This window comes from Triticum urartu, chromosome 4 (assembly GCF_003073215.2).
Source record: "Triticum urartu cultivar G1812 chromosome 4, Tu2.1, whole genome shotgun sequence".
NCBI lineage: Eukaryota > Viridiplantae > Streptophyta > Magnoliopsida > Poales > Poaceae > Triticum > Triticum urartu.
The window spans coordinates 144,074,028-144,098,392 of NC_053025.1; the positions used below are offsets into that span (position 1 = coordinate 144,074,028).

General features: G+C 44.6%; 1 pseudogene; it reads left to right on the forward strand.

Moving 5' to 3' along the window:
- The first annotated feature begins 2,113 nt into the window (after positions 1-2,113).
- LOC125551135 lies at positions 2,114-4,973 on the forward strand (annotated as a pseudogene).
- Positions 4,974-24,365: the final 19,392 nt, after the last annotated feature.

Genomic DNA, 24,365 nt, shown 5'->3' on the forward strand with positions numbered 1-24,365 from the left:
CGGTAGGATTGATCCACCAAACCCAAGATTTTGTGCTCACAAAGCTAAATCTTTCTTCTACTTAATTAACAACTAACATAAGACCAAACTACATGAGATGGAAAGGAAAATATGTATCGCGGGGCATGAGCTGTCCCCCCTGCACATGGGGCTGCATTGACATTTGCATATAGTTTTTCTCAGAATTCAGGATCCATGTGCCGGGCTGTCATGACGACTCATGCCGTTAGCTGATTGCCGTTGCCGCTCCCTGTTTTCGTTGTAGATACAAAGGAAATATTGGTAGTGGAGAGGAACATCCTTCTGGTTTTTCTGTGGAGTAAGATGCACACGGTTATCTTTTTTTTTTTGAAAATGAAGGTATACCCCGGCCTCTGCATCATAAGGATGCATGCAGCCATCTTATTAAAAGTTCGCAAAGTAACACAAAGTTGTCAAAGTATTACAGCTTGCAAGTGGAGCGAAAAGAAAACCGAAACAAAGTTCATGCCGACAAACATAACCGGAATGGCAAAAAAAAAAGGATAAGCTCCCTAGACTCCTATCCTGTTATGCGACCGCCATTCGAACCGGTTGAATAAAGCTTGTGCTACCATCTCCCAATGGATGCACCCAGTAACCAACTGCTCCCTGGATTCCATAGGAGTGAGTAAGGATCACGCACGGATCCAAGCAGTAGCTCTGAAGATGACCTGCAAGAAAGATAAATTATTTTGCATGTTAAATATCAAATCATTCCTGCAATTCCATATAGCCCACAAAAGCGCACATATTCCGATCCGAATACGGGCCGCCGTAGTATGTTCAACCCCAGTTAACCACGTTCCAAACAATGTTGTAATGTCAACTGGAGGAATCCTTACTAAACAACAAATCAAACTTCACATATGGATATTTAACAAATGTGCAAAATCCTTCAAAAAGATTGTAATACTTCTGAATAAAAAATTCTTTAGTAAAAAATAATACTCCTAGAAGAAAAGGTTCAAAGCAAGAGAAATTATTTCTAGAAAAAAGATTGATTGGCAATGCAGAGGAACAACTTTCTATTTTCTTTCATGGAGTAAGACGCACACGGTTATCATTTATTATAGTTTATGTATCCATTGAACCACATATTTGTGGCATTGGGACAATTAGGGTTAGATTTAATTTCAAAACAGATTTACTCTTCTATTGTAAAACTCAAAGCCTCTTTGATTTGTAAGATCTTCGTAATGCATAAGTATAGAAGTAACATAGATTCATCATGTCATGCTTTGAAAATCCTGCATGAAGTAATATTTGGTTGTACATAGAAAAAGGAATAATACCGAAGATCATTTGTCGTCACAACCCATGGTTGTGACGCGCCGAAAGACCGATTGATGTCGCAGCCATAGGTGCGGGCTGCGCCGCACCGAAAAACTTGACCTATTGGCATGGGCTGCACGGGGCCGAAAGACCAACTGATGTCACAACCGTTGACGAGGGTTGCGCCACACCGAAAGACTAGTTGATCTATTAGTGTGGGTTATGCGGGACCGAAAGACCGATTGTTTTCACAACCATTGACGCGGGCTGTGTCACACCAAAAGACTAGTTGACGTATTGGCGCGGGCTGCACGACGCCGAAAGACCGATTGATGTCGCAACCATTGGCACGGGCTGCGCCGCACCGAAAGACCAGTTGACGTCAGAACCATTGGTGTGGGTTGCGCGGCGCCGAAAGACCGATTGATGTCGCAACCATTGGTGTAGGTTGCGCCGCACCGAAAGACCCGTTAGCGTCACAAACCATTGGCTCGGGCTGCGCCACACTAAAATACCACTTATCGTCATAAACCATTGGAGCGGGTTGCACCGCACCGAAAGTTTGGTTACCGTCACAACCACCGGCGCGGACTGCACCGCCCCGAAACACCATATTATGAACGTTTTCATAAATTTAGGAAACGGTCATAAATATAGAGACCGGATTATCAACATATTTTTAAATACTTTTAAATTGAATTTTTTAAACAAAAGTAGTACACTCTTGGAAGAAAAGGTTCAAAAAGCAGGAGGAAATGTCTGGATGGGGGTGGGGAGTAATAAGCGCCGTTAAGGGAAGCATGGGAGAGGGGGCGACGCGTGTTAACGTTGAAGAATGCTCCTCCCCGCGCCGTCGTTGTTTAATGCTATAAATAAAGCTAGTCAGAGAGACCGAGGAAGGCCCCAGCAGAAACGTCGCCTCTTCTCCACCGCCGGCCCACAAAATCCCAAGGCCTCTCCCTCCGTCCTCTCTCCTCGCTTCCCTTCTCCTTCTCCGACCGACCCACCTCCATGGCCCTGGACTCCGTCCCTTCCTACCCCAGCGACCTGGGATCCAGCGGCAGGGCGACCAGGACCCAGCAAAGAATCCGGTACGCTCCCGCGGTTTGCCCTGCTAATTTCTCGCGGCAGAAGGTCGACGCTTTGCGCTTCAGTTTCTTGATTTCCCTTCTCTGCTCTTGCCGTCGCTCTGCGTGGTGACGCCAGGAAGGAGGAGCGGACGTGGACGGCGGACACCTACGCGCCGTACGACGACGGGCACCAGTGGAGGAAGTACGGCGAGAAGAAGCTCTCCAACTCCAACTTCCCGAGGTCTGCTTCTTGGCCGATTCGCTCCATTCCCCCAAGCTCCATGTTTTTCCTATTCCCGTTCATGCATGTGTTGCCTGTGAGTGGTCAAGTAATTTCAAGTAGAACGGTTGGTTTCTAGGTGTTGGTAGATCTGCTGGTGAATTAGCAGGGACTGAAATTGGGCGAATTTACTGAGGGCGTGTGTTGATCTGGAACATTTGGGGGGGCCTGGACCTTCTACTCCTTTTTCTAACAGGAAGAATTCCTAGCTCGCAATATCAAGAAAATTAGCCAATATATATGCATGCAAGATCATCTTTTTAGTCTACTATAGGTGGAGAACATGTCTCTCAGATATAATACATGTTTATTAACTAGTAATCTTTAGTTTCTATAACATTATACATACAAATAGAAACATTTCTTTGTATGCAGGTTGTGAATGGGCCAGATATCAAAATCAAAACAATTAAACTTACTTTTTTGGAATAATAAAACTTCATCAGTACCACAAATCACATCACCGCTTACCGCACCCAGAGTTTGTGTATTAGCAGGCGGTCTGGTCAATGTATTTGATTCTTTGCAGCAAACTCTGTTGTGGACATAACATATTGCGTGGCTTTCCACTAGTTACTTCTTGGCGGAACTAGAATGCGACAAGTGTCGGCATAGCCCTTAATCAAGTGGAAAGTAAAGGCATGCTCGTCAAGACGTCAACTAAAAACTGTTTATGTAATCGGCGTAGGGACCTTCACAGCGGCTATCTCTTACGTAATTGACAACCCAGCAAGACAAATAAAAATCCAAAAAGTGCTGGCTCGCCATACGGATAAAAAAAATCGCAACTGGACCTCCTTTGTTGCCTGTCATTTGCAAGTCGTTTGAAATCTAACATATATCACTAGCAGGCTAGAAGTTTCCTCATTTGTTTTGCCCACTTGTCCTGATTCAAGTCTGCAACCTTTAGCATCATGCCGACGGTCTCAGCTAATACTTCTTTTACTTCCTTGGAGACTGGAGACTGGTTGGCCCGTGATGCGACCCAACATCGATCCTGTTAGTCCGTCAAGAGACTGGTCATAGATGTTAACGTTTCTTCTTTTAGAAAACAGTAGATAAAAGGTCCCTAAAAGCGTGTGGTACTATGGAGCATTTTGGCCTAATTTTAATAGATTGAATGTTGATTGGGGGGAGGGGGGGGGGGTTGAAAATAAGCACACGATTTAACAATTGTGCTTCTTTATAGGAATGTTGTAAGTAATGTTACTCTGTGCATGTATGCTTAGTTGCTTACTTAAAGTACTCTAATGTGAAGAAGAATAAGGCAAGTTGGCAGAGGAAAGGTGTCAAAATTTACTTGTACTTTCCTCAAAAAGAAAATTACTTGCACTGTCATTAGATGGGACACCGCCACAGAAGCCATGCCAAATGTATGCGCTCTCGAATGCACCTATTGTATGTCTATACTTCCCTAACTAGTCCTGGAAATGCATTTGCTCTTGAATGCAACTATTGTCTGCCTATATTTTGTCAAAGATTTCTTCTGTTTCCTTCGGGCTTGGAAACTCAAATCTGCGTTGTACAATTTGCAGGTTCTACTACAGATGTACCTACAAGACTGACCTGAAGTGCCCTGCGACAAAACAAGTCCAGCAGAAGGACATGAGCGACCCACCATTGTTCACGGTCACTTACTTCAACCATCACAGCTGCAACACCACCTCGAGGCCCATCGGCAGCGCCCCAGACACCACTGAGCAGTCGTCCTCGAGGAGGGCGGTGTCCATCTGCTTCGGGTCGCATGCCACCGGCGAGCAGCAGACATTCCTAACGTCGCCGGGCACACTGCAGTCACCAGCGAGCACAACCAACCAACAGAACGACAGAGGCGCTTACGGTCACCAGTTTCAGTGGACAGACACATCACCGTCGGCAGGCGATGCCCCAGTCAAGATGGAGACCGACAGTCTCGCCGGAACAGGCGCTTCGTCTGGCGCTGCTAGCGGCCATGCTCTGTCGAGGACACTGCTGCCGATCGGCCAGTCGAGATGCATCGAGTACTTTCAGTTCTTGTGATGGAAGTGTGCTGGGGAGCTTCTTGGTCCTTGTTGCACGTTGAGTCTGAGTAGCGTACGACTGCTGTTCTGAAGTTCTGAAGGATCCACATCGAGAGATTACTGCCGCTGCTGCCACCGCTGTTCTTTTGCTTCCTTTGCATTCAGATTCGAGCCAGATTTGTGTGCTTGGATGATGTAAAGAACTAGACTGAAGTTCATTTATTTATCCAGTAGTACATCACCTTGAAAAAGAAAAGGTAATGTTTCCCATTTGGAAGTAGTTTGGCTCGCCGTTTGGTCAATAATGAAGTACTGCAAGGTTTCAGATTCCCTGGATATGTCTGTTGGTTTATGCAACTTACTACCTCTGTACACTAATACTCCCTCCGTAAACTAATATAAGAGCGTTTAGAACACTACTTTAGTAATCTAAACATTCTTATATTAGTTTACAGAGGGAGTACAAGATATTTTTGCAGTAACATCTTACATTAGTGTACAGAGGTAGTACTATATTACTCCCTCTGTTCACAATATATGTTTTGCATGTGGAAAGTTGTGGAAGCGTTTCTACTCTCCATGCAGGGAGAGCCGCATGTTATATATTGATATGTGTCGAGAGCCGTCTCGTGGCGTTACAGGGTACGATCGTAAGCTAACAATCGAGAGATACAATAGGGAGAAGAGATAGAAAGATAAGAGAGAATTAAAACAAACTCTATCTCTAACTACCTAAGATAAACATGGCACATATGGAACATAACCAACGTGACATGATGTTTAACACTTCCCCATAATCAAAACCGAACCAGGTTGAGATTACGCCGAAAATCTTCAAAGCTTCTAGTTGGTAGCGCCTTTGTAAACCCATCTGCAATTTGATCCTTGGATGAAATGAACCTGATCTCTAATTCTTTGTTGGCAACTCGTTCCTGACAAAATGAAAATCTATCTCGATGTGTTTGGTCCTGGCATGAAAAACTGGATTAGCAGACAAATAAGTTGCACCAAGATTATCACACCAAAGACAAGGTGTTGGAGTTCTTAATATTCCCAACTCTTTCAGTATTGCTTGGATCCAAATGACTTCAGCTGTAGCGTTTGCCAGGGCTTTGTATTCTGCTTCAGTGCTAGACCTGGAAATAATGGCTTGTTTCTTTGCACACCAAGAGACTAAGTTTGGGCCATGAAAAATTGCAAATCCCCCGGTGGACCTTCTATCATCCAAGCAGCTGAAGGAAATATGCCCTAGAGGCAATAATAAAGTTATTATTTATTTTCTTATATCATGATAAATGTTTATTATTCATGCTAGAATTGTATTAACCGGAAACATAATACATGTGTGAATATATAGACAAACAAAGTGTCACTAGTATGCCTCTACTTGACTAGCTCGTTAATCAAAGATGGTTATGTTTCCTAACCATGGACAAAGAGTTGTCATTTGATTAACGGGATCACATCATTAGTTGAATGATCTGATTGACATGACCCATTCCATTAGCTTAGCACCCGATCGTTTAGTATGTTGCTATTGCTTTCTTCATGACTTATACATGTTCCTATGACTATGAGATTATGCAACTCCCGTTTGCCGGAGGAACACTTTGTGTGCTACCAAACGTCACAACGTAACTGGGTGATTATAAAGGAGCTCTACAGATGTCTCCAAAGGTCCATGTTGGGTTGGCGTATTTCGAGATTAGGATTTGTCACTCCGATTGTCGGAGAGGTATCTCTGGGCCCTCTCGGTAATGCACATCACTGAAGCCTTGCAAGCATTGCAACTAATGATTTAGTTGCGGGATGATGTATTACGGAACGAGTAAAGAGACTTGCCGGTAACGAGATTGAACTAGGTATTGGATAACGACGATCGAATCTCGGGCAAGTAACATACCGATGACAAAGGGAACAACGTATGTTGTTATGCAGTCTGACCGATAAAAGATCTTCGTAGAATATGTAGGAGCCAATATGAGCATCCAGGTTCCGCTATTGGTTATTGACCAGAGACGTGTCTCGGTCATGTCTACATTGTTCTCGAACCCGTAGGGTCCGCACGCTTAAGGTTACGATGACAGTTATATTATGAGTTTATGGATTTTGATATACCGAAGTTTGTTCGGAGTCCCGGATGTGATCACGGACATGACGAGGAGTCTCGAAATGGTTGAGACATAAAGATTGATATATTGGAAGCCTATGTTTGGATATCGGAAGTGTTCCGGATGAAATCGGGATTTTACCGGAGTACCGGGAGGTTACCGGAACCCCCCGGGAGGCATATGGGCCTTAGTGGGCCTTAGTGGGAGAGAGGAGAGGTGGCCAGAGATGGGCCGCGTGCCCCTCCCCCCTTGGTCCGAATAGGACAAGGAGAGGGGGCCGGCCCCCCTTCCTCCTCTCTCTCTCCTCTTTTCCCCCTCCGCGAATCCTATTCCAACTAGGAAAGGGGGGGAGTCCTACTCCCGGAGGGAGTAGGACTCCTCCTGGCGCGCCTCCTCTTGGCCGGCCGCCCCCCTTTGAGCCTTTATATACGGAGGCAAGGGGCACCCCTAGAGACACAAGTTGATCCACGTGATCATATTCTTAGCCGTGTGCGGTGCCCCCTTCCATCATAGTCCTCGATAATATTGTAGCGGTGCTTAGGCGAAGCCCTGCGACAGTAGAACATCAAGATCGTCACCACGCCGTCGTGCTGATGAAACTCTTCCCCGACACTTTGCTGGATCGGAGTCCGGGGATCGTCATCGAGCTGAACGTGTGCTAGAACTCGGAGGTGCCGTAGTTTCGGTGCTTGATCGGTCGGGCCGTGAAGACGTACGACTACATCAACCAAGTTAACGCTTCCGTTGTCGATCTACAAGAGTACGTAGATCACACTCTCCCCCTCTCGTTGCTATGCATCACCATGATCTTGCGTGTGCGTAGGAAATTTTGAAATTACTACGAAACCCAACAGTGGCATCCGAGCCTAGGTTTTATGTGTTGATGTTATATGCATGAGTAGAACACAAGTGAGTTGTGGGCGATATAAGTCATACTGCTTACCAGCATGTCATACTTTGGTTCGGCGGTATTGTTGGATGAAGCGGCCCGGACCGGCATTACGCGTACGCTTACGCGAGACCGGTTCTCCCGACATGCTTTGCACAAAGGTGGCTAGTGGGTGACAGTTTCTCCAACTTTAGTTGAACCGAGTGTGGCTACGCCCGGTCCTTGCGAAGGTTAAAACAACACCAACTTGACAAACTATCGTTGTGGTTTTGATGCGTAGGTAAGATTGGTTCTTGCTTAAGCCCGTAGCAGCCACGTAAAACTTGCAACAACAAAGTAGAGGACGTCTAACTTGTTTTTGCAGGGCATGTTGTGATGTGATATGGTCAAGACATGATGCTAAATTTTATTGTATGAGATGATCATGTTTTGTAACCGAGTTATCGGCAACTGGCAGGAGCCATATGGTTGTCGCTTTATTGTATGCAATGCAATCGCGCTGTAATGCTTTACTTTATCACTATGTGGTAGCGATAGTCGTGGAAGCATGAGATTGGCGAGACGACAACGATGCTACGATGGAGATCAAGGTGTCGCGCCGGTGACGATGGTGATCACGACGGTGCTTCGGAGATGGAGATCACAAGCACAAGATGATGATGGCCATATCATATCACTTATATTGATTGCATGTGATGTTTATCTTTTATGCATCTTATCTTGCTTTGATTGACGGTAGCATTATAAGATGATCTCTCACTAATTATCAAGAAGTGTTCTCCCTGAGTATTCACCGTTGCAAAAGTTCTTCGTGCTGAGACACCACGTGATGATCGGGTGTGATAGGCTCTACGTTCAAATACAACGGGTGCAAAACAGTTGCACACGCGGAGTACTCAGGTTATACTTGACGAGCCAAGCATATACAGATATGGCCTCCGAACACGGAGACCGAAAGGTCGAGCGTGAATCATATAGTAGATATGATCAACATAGTGATGTTCACCAACGAAACTACTCCATCTCACGTGATGATCGGACATGGTTTAGTTGACTTGGATCACGTAGTCACTTAGAGGATTAGAGGGATGTCTATCTAAGTGGGAGTTCTTTAAGTAATATGATTAATTGAACCTAAATTTATCATGAACTTAGTACCTGATAGTATGTTGCTTATGTATGTTTGATTGTAGATAGATGACCCGTGCTGTTGTTCCGTTGAATTTTAACGTGTTCCTTGAGAAAGCAAAGTTGAAAGATGATGGTAGCAATTACACGGACTGGGTCCGTAACTTGAGGTTTATCCTCATTGCTGCACAGAAGAATTACGTCCTGAAGCACCGCTGGGTGCCAGGCCTGCTGCTGGAGCAACACCAGATGTTATGAACGTCTGGCAGAGCAAAGCTGATGACTACTCGATAGTTCAATGTGCCATGCCTTACGGCTTAGAACCGGGACTTCAACGACGTTTTGAACGTCATGGGGCATATGAGATGTTCCAGGAGTTGATGTTAATATTTCAAGCAAATGCCCGGATTGAGAGATATGAAGTCTCCAATAAGTTCTATAGCTGCAAGATGGAGGAGAACAGTTCTGTCAGTGAGCATATACTCAAGATGTCTGGGTATTGTAATCACTTGATTCAACTGGGAGTTATTCTTCCGGATGATAGCGTCATTGACAGAATTATCCAATCACTTCCACCAAGCTACAAGAGCTTCGTGATGAACTATAATATGCAAGGGATGAATAAGACTATTCCCGAGCTCTTCGCAATGCTGAAAGCTGCGGAGGTAGAAATCAAGAAGGAGCATCAAGTGTTGATGGTCAACAAGACCACTAGTTTCAAGAAAAAGGGCAAAGGGAAGAAGAAGGGGAACTTCAAAAAGAACAGCAAGCAAGTTGCTGCTCGAGAGAAGAAACCCAAGTCTGGACATAAGCCTGAAACTGAGTGCTTCTACTGCAAGCAGACTGGTCACTGGAAGCGGAACTGCCCCAAGTATTTGGCGGATAAGAAGGATGGCAAGGTGAACAAAGGTATATGTGATATACATGTTATTGATGTGTACCTTACTAATGCTCGCAGTAGCACCTGGGTATTTGATACTGGTTCTGTTGCTAATATTTGCAACTCGAAACAGGGACTACGGATTAAGCGAAGATTAGCTAAGGACGAGGTGACGATGCGCGTGGGAAATGGTTCCAAAGTCGATGTGATCGCGGTCGGCGCGCTACCTCTACATCTACCTTCGGGATTAATATTAGACCTAAATAATTGTTATTTGGTGCCAACGTTAAGCATGAACATTATATCTGGATCTTGTTTGATGTGAGACGGTAATTCATTTAAATCAGAGAATAATGGTTGTTCTATTTATATGAGTAATATCTTTTATGGTCATGCACCCTTGAAGAATGGTCTATTCTTATTGAATCTCGATAGTAGTGACACACATATTCATAATGTTGAAGCCAAAAGATGCAGAGTTGATAATGATAGTGCAACTTATTTGTGGCACTGCCGTTTAGGTCATATCGGTGTAAAGCGCACGAAGAAACTCCATACTGATGGACTTTTGGAACCACTTGATTATGAATCACTTGGTACTTGTGAACCGTGCCTCATGGGCAAGATGACTAAAACGCCGTTCTCCGGTACTATGGAGAGAGCAACAGATTTGTTGGAAATCATACATACAGATGTATGTGGTCCGATGAATATTGAGGCTCGTGGTGGATATCGTTATTTTCTCACCTTCACAGATGACTTAAGCAGATATGGGTATATGTACTTAATGAAACATAAGTCTGAAACGTTTGAAAAGTTCAAAGAATTTCAGAGTGAAGTTGAAAATCATCATAACAAGAAAATAAAGTTTCTACGATCTGATCGTGGAGGAGAATATTTGAGTTACGAGTTTGGTGTACATTTGAAACAATGCGGAATAGTTTCGCAACTCACGCCACCCGGAACACCACAGCGTAATGGTGTGTCCGAACGTCGTAATCGTACTTTACTAGATATGGTGCGATCTATGATGTCTCTTACTGATTTACCGCTATCGTTTTGGGGTTCTGCTTTGGAGACGGCCGCATTCACGTTAAATAGGGCACCATCAAAATCCGTTGAGACGACGCCTTATGAACTATGGTTTGGCAAGAAACCAAAGTTGTCGTTTCTGAAAGTTTGGGGCTGCGATGCTTATGTGAAAAAGCTTCAACCTGATAAGCTCGAACCCAAATAGGAGAAATGTGTCTTCATAGGATATCCAAAGGAGACTATTGGATACACCTTCTATCACAGATCCGAAGGCAAGACTTTTGTTGCTAAGTTCGGAAACTTTCTGGAGAAGGAGTTCCTCTCGAAAGAAGTGAGTGGGAGGAAAGTAGAACTTGACGAGGTAACTGTACCTGCTCCCTTATTGGAAAGTAGTGCATCACAGAAAACTGTTTCTGTGACACCTACACCAATTAGTGAGGAAGATAATGATAATGATCATGAAACTTCAGAACAAGATACTATTGAAACTCGTAGATCAACCAGAGTGAGATCCGCGCCAGAGTGGTACGGTAATCCTGTTCTGGAAGTCATGCTACTAGATCATGATGAACCTACGAACTATGAAGAAGCGATGGTGAGCCCAGATTCCGCAAAATGGCTTGAAGCCATGAAATCTGAGATGGGATCCATGTATGAGAACAAAGTGTGGACTTTGGTTGACTTGCCCAATGATCGGCAAGCAATTGAGAATAAATGGATCTTCAAGAAGAAGACTGACGCCGACGGTAATATTACTGTCTACAAAGCTCGACTTGTCGCAAAAGGGTTTCGGCAAGTTCAAGGGATTGACTACGATGAGACCTTCTCACCCGTAGCGATGCTTAAGTCTGTCCGAATCATGTTAGCAATTGCCGCATTTTATGATTATGAAATTTGGCAGATGGATGTCAAAACTGCATTCCTGAATGGATTTCTGGGAGAAGAGTTGTATATGATGCAACCAGAAGGTTTTGTCGATCCAAAGGGAGCTAACAAAGTGTGCAAGCTCCAGCGATCCATTTATGGACTGGTGCAAGCCTCTCGGAGTTGGAATAAACGCTTTGATAGTGTGATCAAAGCATTTGGTGTTATACAGACTTTCGGAGAAGCCTGTATTTACAAGAAAGTGAGTGGGAGCTCTGTACAATTTCTGATATTATATGTGGATGACATATTACTGATTGGAAATGATATAGAATTTCTGGATAGCATAAAGGGATACTTGAATAAGAGTTTTTCAATGAAAGACCTCGGTGAAGCTTCTTACATATTAGGCATTAAGATCTATAGAGATAGATCAAGACGCTTAATTGGACTTTCACAAAGCACATACCTTGACAAAGTTTTGAAGAAGTTCAAAATGGATCAAGCAAAGAAAGGGTTCTTGCCTGTGTTACAAGGTGTAAAGTTGAGTCAGACTCAATGCCCGACCACTGCAGAAGATAGAGAGAAAATGAAAGATGTTCCCTATGCTTCAGCCATAGGCTCTATTATGTATGCAATGCTGTGTACCAGACCTGATGTGTGCCTTGCTATAAGTCTAGCAGGGAGGTACCAAAGTAATCCAGGAGAGGATCACTGGACAGCGGTCAAGAACATCCTGAAGTACCTGAAAAAGACTAAGGATATGTTTCTCGTATATGGAGGTGATAAAGAGCTCATCGTAAACGGTAAGGTTGATGCAAGCTTTGACACTGATCCGGATGATTCTAAATCGCAAACCGGATACGTGTTTACATTAAACGGTGGAGCTGTCAGTTGGTGCAGTTCTAAACAAAGCGTCGTGGCGGGATCTACATGTGAAGCGGAGTACATAGCTGCTTCGGAAGCAGCAAACGAAGGAGTCTGGATGAAGGAGTTCATATCCGATCTAGGTGTCATACCTAGTGCTTCGGGTCCAATGAAAATCTTTTGTGACAATACTGGTGCAATTGCCTTGGCGAAGGAATCCAGATTTCACAAGAGAACCAAGCACATCAAGAGACGCTTCAATTCCATCCGGGATCTAGTCCAGGTGGGAGACATAGAGATTTGCAAGATACATACGGATCTGAATGTAGCAGACCCATTGACTAAGCCTCTTCCACGAGCAAAACATGATCAACACCAAGGCTCCATGGGTGTTAGAATCATTACTGTGTAATCTAGATTATCGACTCTAGTGCAAGTGGGAGACTGAAGGAAATATGCCCTAGAGGCAATAATAAAGTTATTATTTATTTCCTTATATCATGATAAATGTTTATTATTCATGCTAGAATTGTATTAACCGGAAACATAATACATGTGTGCATACATAGACAAACAGAGTGTCACTAGTATGCCTCTACTTGACTAGCTCATTAATCAAAGATGGTTATGTTTCCTAACCATGGACAAAGAGTTGTCATTTGATTAATGGGATCACATCATTAGTTGAATGATCTGATTGACATGACCCATTCCATTAGCTTAGCACCCGATCGTTTAGTATGTTGCTATTGCTTTCTTCATGACTTATACATGTTCCTATGACTATGAGATTATGCAACTCCCGTTTGCCGGAGGAACACTTTGTGTGCTACCAAACGTCACAACGTAACTGGGTGATTATAAAGGAGCTCTACGGGTGTCTCCAAAGGTACATGTTGGGTTGGCGTATTTCGAGATTAGGATTTGTCACTCCGATTGTCGGAGAGGTATCTCTGGGCCCTCTCGGTAATGCACATCACTGAAGCCTTGCAAGCATTGCAACTAATGAGTTAGTTGCGGGATGATGTATTACGGAACGATAAAGAGACTTGCCGGTAACGAGATTGAACTAGGTATTGGATACCGACGATCGAATCTCGGGCAAGTAACATACCGATGACAAAGGGAACAACGTATGTTGTTATGCGGTCTGACCGATAAAAGATCTTCGTAGAATATGTAGGAGCCAATATGAGCATCCAGGTTCCGCTATTGGTTATTGACCGGAGACGTGTCTCGGGAGACGTGTCTCGGTCATGTCTACATTGTTCTCGAACCCGTAGGGTCCGCACGCTTAAGGTTACGATGATAGTTATATTATGAGTTTATGCATTTTGATGTATCGAAGTTTGTTCGGAGTCCCGGATGTGATCACGGACATGACGAGGAGTCTCGAAATGGTCGAGACATAAAGATTGATATATTGGAAGCCTATGTTTGGATATCGGAAGTGTTCCGGGTGAAATCGGGATTTTACCGGAGTACCGGGAGGTTACCGGAACCCCCCGGGAGGTATATGGGTCTTAGTGGGCCTTAGTGGGAGAGAGGAGAGGTGGCCAGAGATGGGCCGCGCGCCCCTCCCCCCTTGGTCCGAATAGGACAAGGAGAGGGGGGCGGCCCCCCTTCCTCCTCTCTCTCTCCTCTTTTCCCCCTCCGCGAATCCTATTCCAACTAGGAAAGGGGGGAGTCCTACTCCGGGAGGGAGTAGGACTCCTCCTGGCGCGCCTCCTCTTGGCCGTCCGCCCCCCCCTTTGAGCCTTTATATACGGAGGCAAGGGGCACCCCTAGAGACACAAGTTGATCCACGTGATCATATTCTTAGCCGTGTGCGGTGCCCCCTTCCACCATAGTCCTCGATAATATTGTAGCGGTGCTTAGGCGAAGCCCTGCGACAGTAGAACATCAAGATTGTCACCACGCTGTCGTGCTGACGGAACTCTTCCCCGACACTTTGCTGGATCGGAGTCCGGGGATCGTCATCGAGCTGAACGTGTGCTAGAACTCGGAGGTGCCGTAGTTTCGGTGCTTGATCGGTCGGGCCGTGAAGACGTACGACTACATCAACCAAGTTAACGCTTCCGTTGTCGATCTACAAGGGTACGTAGATCACACTCTCCCCCTCTCGTTGCTATGCATCACCATGATCTTGCGTGTGCGTAGGAAATTTTGAAATTACTATGAAACCCAACAGCAGCCAGCCCAATCCGCATCAAAGAAGGCACTAATGCCCATGGAGGATGATCGGTTGATGGAAAGGCCCATACTAACAGTGTTCTTGACATATCGTAAGATGCGTTTTGCTGCTGTCCGGTGAGCTGTGGTAGGTGCATGCAAGAACTGGCAAACCTCGTTGACTGCAAATGAGATGTCACGACGAGTAAGTGTTAAGTATTGAAGCGCACCAACTATACTTCTGTAACTGGTGCTGTCATCCTGATGCAAGAGTGTTCCCTCTGTGAGGGACAGTGTTTCTGAACTTGGCAGAGGGGTCGGTGATGGTTTACAATCCTGCATGCCAACTCTGCTCAACAAGTCAGTGACATATTTTCCTTGAGAAAGATGAATGCCATGATCAGTTTTCTTAACTTCAATGCCTAGAAAATAATGTAAGTCTCCCAAATCTTTGAGAGCAAATTCTGACCGAAGATCACTGAGTAATGCTGTAATTGCTTCATTGGACGAGCTAGTCATGATTATATCATCAACATAAATGAGAACAAAGATGGCAGTTTCAAACTTGTTGTAAATAAACAGAGAAGTGTCAGACTTTGATGGAATAAACCCAAGTGCTTGCAACTTCATACTCAACCGAGAATACCAAGCTCTGGGGGCTTGCTTGAGTCCATACAGAGCCTTGTCAAGCTTACAAACATGGAAAGGTGCATTTGGATCTGCAAACCCAGGAGGTTGTTTCATATACACCTCTTCTTCCAGAACACCATGAAGAAACGCGTTATGTACGTCTAGCTGGCGAAGACTCCATCCCCTGGAAACAACAATAGAGAGCACAAGACGAATAGTTGCTGTTTTGACGACTGGACTAAACGTGTCCTCATAGTCAATACCATACCGTTGCTTGAAACCCTTTGCAACTAAGCGGGTTTTGTAGCGGTCAATAGTGCCATCAGATTTTCTTTTAACACGATAGACCCATTTGCAATCAATAAGGTTTATACCTTGGCGATGAGGGACTAAATGCCATGTCTTGTTACGTTGCAACACATATATTTCTTCCTGCATTGCTTGTTTCCATCTAGTGTCTCCAAGAGCAGCAGCGAGCGACTTTGGTTCACTGGATTCCCCTGTCAAACATGTGAGGCCATACTTGGAAATATTTTTGTAATTAATTCTGTTAATAACTCCCTGTTGCAGCCTGGTTCGTGTAGAACGGACTGCAGAAAAAGGAGCCACAGAAGATCCGGGTACTTGAGGAGGATCAGCCGCAGCAGATCCCGAGGGAGATCCTGGTGCGCTGACAGCGCCCGATCCCGAAGACGCCTCGGGACAAGGCGAGGCGACCAGGCCCACGTCGCGGTCAGGCGCGGTTGTTTCACGGTCGGGGGAGACCGCGGGAGTGGAGGGCCCAGGCGCGGGCCCAGGCGCAGGGGGGCGGCACGCGGAGCCCTCAGGTTGGCTAGGTCGGCACGCGCGTGGAGAGGCGGGAGAGCCAGGCGGTGGCCCAGCTGGTGGCGCCGATCTCGAAGCGGATCGGGGCGCTACAGGCGGGACGTCGACAGCAGGCGCCTGGGTGGATCCCGAGGCGGATTGCATGGCAGAGGGGGGTAATCCCGATGAGGATCCTCCAGGGGATTCCGTGCACATAAAATGCTGCACTGTAGTGCCATTTTGAACACCATTTGCACTATTTCTTTCACCGTTTATTGCTGAAACACAAAGCTCAGGTATAAAGTTAGGAGGGTTAGGCAAATATTGATCATCACAATTATTTTCTTCCCCATTTGCACCATTGGATAGACTAGAGGGCAAAAGGAGAATTTCTTTGCGAAGAAGGGCACCGGCATTGGGATGGAGTGTGGCAAAGGGAAACTGGGTTTCGTCAAAGACAACATCCCGGGAGATATACACTCGACCGGTAGAGATATCTAAGCACTTAACTCCTTTATGTTGTGTACTATAGCCAAGAAAAACACACTGTTTCGAACGAAACATGAGTTTACGGTTGTTGTATGGACGGAGATTGGGCCAACATGCACACCCAAAGACACGTAGTGGAGCATAATCTGGTTTGACATTCAAAAGACGCTCGGTGGGAGTTTCATTTTTGATGACACGGCTGGGTAGAATATTAATGAGATGCACAGCTGTGAGAAAGGCTTCATCCCAAAACTTTAATGGCATGGACGCAACGGCAAGCAAAGCAAGGCCTACCTCAACAATGTGTCTGTGTTTGCGCTCTGCCGAGCCATTTTGCTGGTGAGCGTGGGGGCAGGAGACATGGTGAGATATTCCCAACCTTTGAAAAAAGGAATTGAGTTTTTCGTACTCACCACCCCGTCGGATTGGACTGCAAGGATTTTGCTATTAAATTGGCTTTCAACAAGTGCTTGAAAGTTTTGGAAGACTTGGAACACATCACATCTTTTCTTAAGAAGGTATATCCACGTTTATTTGCTAAAGTCATCGATAAAGCTAACATAATAAGCATGTCTACCAACAGAAAGAGGAGCAGGACCCCATACATCAGAGAATATGAGTTGTAAAGGTTTAGTAGACACACTAGTTGAGACAGGATATGGCAACTGATGACTTTTAGCTCTTTGGCAAGAATCACACACTGTTTCAGAATTATGCTCTCCAACAACTGAGAGATTATTTTTGCTAAGAATTTGCTTGACAATAGAAAAGGAAGGATGGCCCAAACGGGCATGCCATCTCTCTATAGAGAGTCTAATGTCACTACACACTTGTTTATTGAATCTGCTAACTTTGGGAATCAAAGGGTACAGTCCATCAACGCATCTACCTCGGTAAAGGATTTGCTTTGTGACCTGATCCTTGGTCAAGAAAAAGAATGGGTGAAACTCTAGAAAAACATGATTGTCAAGAGCAATACGATGTACAGAGAGAAGGTGTTTCGATGAACTAGGACAATGATGAATATTGTTAAGATGTATATCTCTATGCGGGGAATGAATAATTGAATGACCAATATTGCTTATCTCCATACCTAAACCATCAGCATTATGGACTTGATCATGCCCGTTGTATCTTTCATGCATGGTGACCTTCTCTAGTTCATGGGTGATGTGGTCGGTGGCTCCAGAATCAACATACCAATTTGAATCTGCACCATAGCTTGTGTTTGCCGCAGCAGCAATTTTCTTCTTGCGTGAGTTATCTTCAGCATATCGCCACTTGCATTCTTTTGCTATGTGATTAGTTTTCTTACAAATTTGACACTTGCCCTCATACTCATCATACCCACGAAAGTTGTTGTTGTAGTTGTTTTGGCCGCCCCTATTGTTGTTGTAGAAGGGTCGGCCTCCTCCGTGGTGATGGTTGTTGTAGTTGGAGCCGCCGCCGCCGCTGTTGTTGGAGTAGTGGCCGCCACCACCACCCCCGTAGTGGTTGCCGTTGTCGCCGTAGTGGCCTCCGCCGCCACCGTTGGGGTAGTAGCCGTCGCCGCCATGTCCATCACGACGGGAGCCGCCGCCGCCGTTGCCGCGGTAGCCTTTGGGAGGGCCACCTCCACGGCCGCGCGATGCGGCGTTGGCCGATGACTTGAAGGCGCCGGCACCCATGCCCTGGAACATCTCCACCCTCTGATCGAAGGTAGCAACCATGCCGAAGAGCTCATCTACAGAAACATCATCAGGGCGAACATCAAGGGCAGAGATGATTTGTTGGTAATCCATGTCTAGGCCAGAGATGATGTGAGAGACAAGCTCATTTTCTGTGATAGGTTTGCCGGCTGCAGCTAACTCATCGGCAAGACCTCGCATGTGACCAAAGTATGTGGCGGCAGATTGGGTTCCTTTCTGGGCGGTGGTGAGGGAAATGCGAACGTGGTTTGCTTTGGAACGTGGCTGTCCAGATTGCATGAGATGTATCTAGGGAAGCAACCTGAACTAGCACCTCCTTGGAGAGATTGCGGAGTAGGTAGGCGATGAATTGTTGATCCTAGATCAACCAAGAAGCATAAGCAGGGTTAGGAATGACCTGATCTTTGCCCTCGGAGGTTTTGCTGACTAGGGTTTTTTCTGGTTCGGCGGTGGTTTTGTCAAGGTATCCAAAGAGACCGGCCCCCATGATCTGGGAGCAGGCTTGAGCACGCCAGAGAACATAGTTCGATCTGGTGAGAGGTTCTGAGACATTGTTGTTGAGGCCGGAGGAAGCTACGACGGTGGAGGTCGACATAGTCGAGCTTTGGAGGAAGGAGGATAGCTAGACGAGGTGGAAGAAGATCGCTCTGATTACCATGTGGAAAGTTGTGGAAGCGTTCCTACTCTCCATACAGGGAGAGCCGCATGTTATATATTGATATGTGTCGAGAGCCGTCTCGTGGTGTTACAGGGTGCGATCGTAAGCTAACGATCGAGAGATACAATAGGGAGGAGAGATAGAAAGATAAGAGAGAATTAAAACAAACTCTATCTCTAACTACCTAAGATAAACATGGCACATATGGAACATAACCAACGTGGCATGATGTTTAACATTGCATATTTCGATATGGACTATATACCGAGTGAAATGAGTAAACAAACACACTGAAACATACATGTCTACGTACATCTGATTCAGATAAAAGTTAGAGCATCTTATATTTATGAATGGAGGGAGTACCGCCTTAGTTTTTTTTCAGCGGCACAAGGGGGAGAAGAACAGCTCATCACAACCACACCATTCGAATGAGTCCATAGATTTAACTCCAGAAAGGTATGTCAAGGCAAGGCAAGGCTCTTCACAATCATGTTGGGGAACGTAGTAATTTCAAAAATTTCCTACGCACACTCAAAATCATGGTGATGCATAGCAACGAGAGGGGCGAGTGTTGTCTACGTACCCTCGTAGACCGGAAGCGGAAGCGTTAGCACAACGCGGTTGATGTAGTCGTACGTCTTCATGGCCCGACCGATCAAGCACCGAAACTACGGCACCTCCGAGTTCTAGCACACGTTCAGCTCGATGACGATCCCCGGACTCCGATCCAGCAAAGTTTTGGGGAAGAGTTCCGTCAGCACGACGGCATGGTGACGATCTTGATGTTCTACTGTCGCAGGGCTTCGCCTAAGCACCACTACAATATTATCGAGGACTATGGTGGAAGGGGGCACCGCACACGGCTAAGAGAACGATCTTAGAGATCAACTTGTGTGTCTAGGGGTGCCCCCTACCCCCGTATATAAAGGAGCCAAGGGGGGGGGGTGTGGCCGGCCCTAGGAGGAGGCGCGCAGGAGGAGTCCTACTCCTACCGGGAGTAGGACTCCCCTCCCTTTCCCTAGTTGGATTAGGACTTGGGGGGAAGGAGGAGAGGGAAGAAAGGAAAGGGGGGGGGCGCCGCCCCCCCTCCTTGTCCAATTCGGACTTGGGGGGGGGGGGGGGGGCGCGCGGCAGCCCCTAGGCCTCCTCTCCTCTTTCTCCACTAGGCCCATTAAGGCCCATTAGGTTACCGGGGGGTTCTGGTAACCTCCCGGTACTCCGGTAAAATGCCGATTTCACCCGGAACACTTCCGATGTCCAAACATAGGCTTCCAATATATCAATCTTTATGTCTTGACCATTTCGAGACTCCTCGTCATGTCCGTGATCACATCCGAGACTCCGAACTAACTTTGGTACATCAAAACTCACAAACTCATAATATAACTGTCATCGAAACCTTAAGCGTGCGGACCCTACGGGTTCGAGAACAATGTAGACATGACCGAGACAAGTCTCCGGTCAATAACCAATAGCGGAACCTGGATGCTCATATTGGCTCCCACATATTCTACGAAGATCTTTATCGGTCAGACCGCATAACAACATACGTTGTTCCCTTTGTCATCGGTATGTTACTTTCCCGAGATTCGATCGTCGGTATCTCAATACCTAGTTCAATCTCGTTACCGGCAAGTCTCTTTACTCGTTTCGTAATACATCATCTCGCAACTAACTCATTAGTTGCAATGCTTGCAAGGCTTATGTGATGTGCATTACCGAGAGGACCCGGAGATACCTCTCCGACAATCGGAGTGACAAATCCTAATCTCAAAATACGCCAACCCAACATGTACCTTTGGAGACACCTGTAGAGCTCCTTTATAATCACCCAGTTACGTTGTGACGTTTGGTAGCACACAAAGTGTTCCTCCGGTAAACGGGAGTTGCATAATCTCATAGTCATAGGAACATGTATAAGTCATGAAGAAAGCAATAGCAACATACTAAACGATCGAGTGCTAAGCTAACGGAATGGGTCAAGTCAATCACATCATTCTCCTAATGATGTGATCCCATTAATCAAATAACAACTCTTTGTCTATGGTTAGGAAACATAACCATATTTGATTAACGAGCTAGTCAAGTAGAGGCATACTAGTGACACTCTGTTTGTCTATGTATTCACACATGTATTATGTTTCCGGTTAATACAATTCTAGCATGAACAATAAACATTTATCATGAAATAAGGAAATAAATAATAACTTTATTATTGCCTCTAGGGCATATTTCCTTCAGTCTCCCACTTGCACTAGAGTCAATAATCTAGTTCACATTTCCATGTGATTTAACACCAATAGTTCACATCATTATGTGACCAACACTCAAAGGGTTTACTAGAGTCAATAATCTAGTTCACATTGCTATGTGCACCCAAAGAGTACTAAGGTGTGATCATGTTTTGCCTGTGAGAGAAGTTTAGTCAACGGGTCTGCCATATTCAGATCCATATGTATTTTGCAAATTTCTATGTCAACAATGCTCTGCACGGAGCTACTCTAGCTAATTGCTCCCACTTTCAATATGCATATAGATTGAGATTTAGAATCATCTAGATCAGTGTCAAAGTTTGCATCGACGTAACCCTTTACGACGAACCTTTTGTCACCTCCATAATCGAGAAACATATCCTTATTCCACTAAGGATAATTTTGATCGCTGTCCAGTGATCTACTCCTAGATCACTATTGTACTCCCTTGCCAAACTCAGTGGTAGGGTATACAATAGATCTGGTACACAGCATGGCATACTTTATAGAACCTATGGTTGAGGCATTGGGAATGACTTCCATTCTCTTTCTATTTTCTGCTGTGGTCGGGTTTTGAGTCTTACTCAAATTCACACCTTGTAACACAGGCAAGAACTTTTCCTTTGACTGTTCCATTTTGAACTACTTCAAAATCTTGTCAAGGTATGTACTCATTGAAAAAACTTATCAAGCGTCTTGATCTATCTCTATAGATCTTGATGCTCAATATGTAAGCAGCTTCACCGAGGTCTTTCTTTGAAAAACTCCTTTCAAACACTCCTTTATGCTTTGCAGAATAATTCTACATTATTTCCGATCAATAATATGTCATTCACATATACTTTTCAGAAATGTTGTAGTGCTCCCACTCACTTTCTTGTAAATACAGGCTTCACCACAAGTCTGTATAGAATTATATGCTTTGATCAACTTATCAAAGCGTATATTCCAACTCCGAGATGCTTGCACCAGTCCATAGATGGATCACTGGAGCTTGCACATTTTGTTAACACCTTTAGGATTGACAAAACCTTTTGGTTGCATCATATACAACTCTTCTTTAAGAAATCTATTAAGGATTGCAGTTTTGTTATCCATTTGCCAGATTTCATAAAATGTGGCAATTGCTAACATGATTCGGACAGACTTTAAGCATCGATACGAGTGAGAAAATCTCATCGTAGTCAATACCTTTGAACTTTGTCAAAAACCTTTTTCGACAAGTCTAGCTTTGTAGATATTAACACTACTATCAGCGTCCGTCTTCCTCTTGAAAATCCATTTATTTTCTATGGCTTCCCGATCATTGGGCAAGTCAACCAAAGTCCATACTTTGTTCTCATACATGGATCCTATCTCAGATTTCATGGCCTCAAACCATTTCGCGGAATCTGGGCTCATCATCGCTTCATCATAGTTCGCAAGTTCGTCATGGTCTAGTAATATGACTTTCAGAACAGGATTACCGTACCACTCTGGTGCGGATCTCACTCTGGTTTACCTACAAGATTCGGTAGTAACTTGATCTGAAGTTATATGATCATCATCATTAGCTTCCTCACTAATTGGTGTATTAGTCACAGGAACAGATTTCTGTGATGAACTACTTTCCAATAAGGGAGAAGGTACAATTACCTTATCAAGTTCTACTTTCCTCCCACTCACTTCTTTCGAGAGAAAACTCCTTCTCTAGAAAGGATCCATTCTTAGCAACGAATGTCTTGCCTTCGGATCTGTGATAGAAGGTGTACCCAACTTTCTCCTTTGGGTATCCTATAAAGACACATTTCGCCGATTTGGGTTTGAGCTTATCAGGATGAAACTTTTTCACATAAGCATCGCAACCCCAAACTTTAAGAAACGACAACTTTGGTTTCTTACCAAACCACAGTTCATATTGTGTCGTCTCAACGGACTTAGATGGTGCCCCTTTTTAACGTGAATGCAGCTGTCTTTAATGCATGACCCCAAAAACGATAGTGGTAAATCAGTAAGAAACATCATAGATCGCACCATATCTAATAAAGTACGGTTACGACGTTCAAACACACCATTACAGTGTGGTGTTCCAGGTGGCGTGAGTGGTGAAACTATTTCACATTGTTTTAACTGAAGGCCAAACTCGTAACTCAAATATTCTCTTCCACGATTAGATCGTAGAAACTTTATTTTCTTGTTACGATGATTTTCCACTTCACTCTGAAATTCTTTGAACTTTTCAAATGTTTCAGACTTATGTTTCATCAAGTAGGTATACCCATATCTGCTCAAATCATCTGTGAAGTTCAGAAAATAACGATACTTGCCGTGAGCCTTAATACTCATCGGACCGCATACATCAGTATGTATTATTTCCAATAAGTTTGTTGCTCGCTCCATTGTTTCGGAGAACGGAGTCTTAGTCATCTTGCCCAAGAGACATGGTTCGCAAGCATCAAGTGATTCCAAAATCCCATCAGCATGGAGTTTCTTCACGCGCTTTACACCAATATGACTTAAACGGCAGTGCCACAAATAAGTTGCACTATCATTATTAACTTTGCATCTTTTGGCTTCAATATTATGAATATGTGTATCACTATGATCGAGATCCAACAAACCATTTTCGTTGGTGTGTATGACCATAGAAGGTTTTATTCATGTAAACAGAACAACAATTGTTCTCTAACTTAAATGAATAACCGTATTGCAATAAACATGATCAAATCATATTCATGCTCAACGAAAACACCAAATAACACTTATTTAGTTTCAACACTAATCCCGAAAGTATAGGGAGAGTGCGATGATGATCATATCAATCTTGGAACTACTTCCAACACACATCGTCACCTCGACTTTTACTAGTTTCTGTTTATTCTGCAACTCCCATTTCGAGTTACTACTCTTAGTAATTGAACCAGTATCAAATGCCGAGGGGTTGCTATAAACACTAGTAAAGTACACATCAATAACATGTATATCCAATATACCTTTGTTCACTTTGCCATCCTTCTTATCCACCAATTACTTGGGGTAGTTCCGCTTCTAGTGACCAGTCCCTTTGCAGTAGAAGCACTCAGTCTCAGGCTTAGGTCCAGACTTGGGCTTCTTCACTTGAGTAGCAACTTGCTTGCCGTTATTCTTGAAGTTCCCCCTCTTCCCTTTGCCCTTTTCTTGAAACTAGTGGTCTTATTAACCATCAAAACTTGATGTTTTTCTTGATTTCTACCTTCGTCGATTTCAGCATCACGAAGAGCTTGGGAATTACTTTCG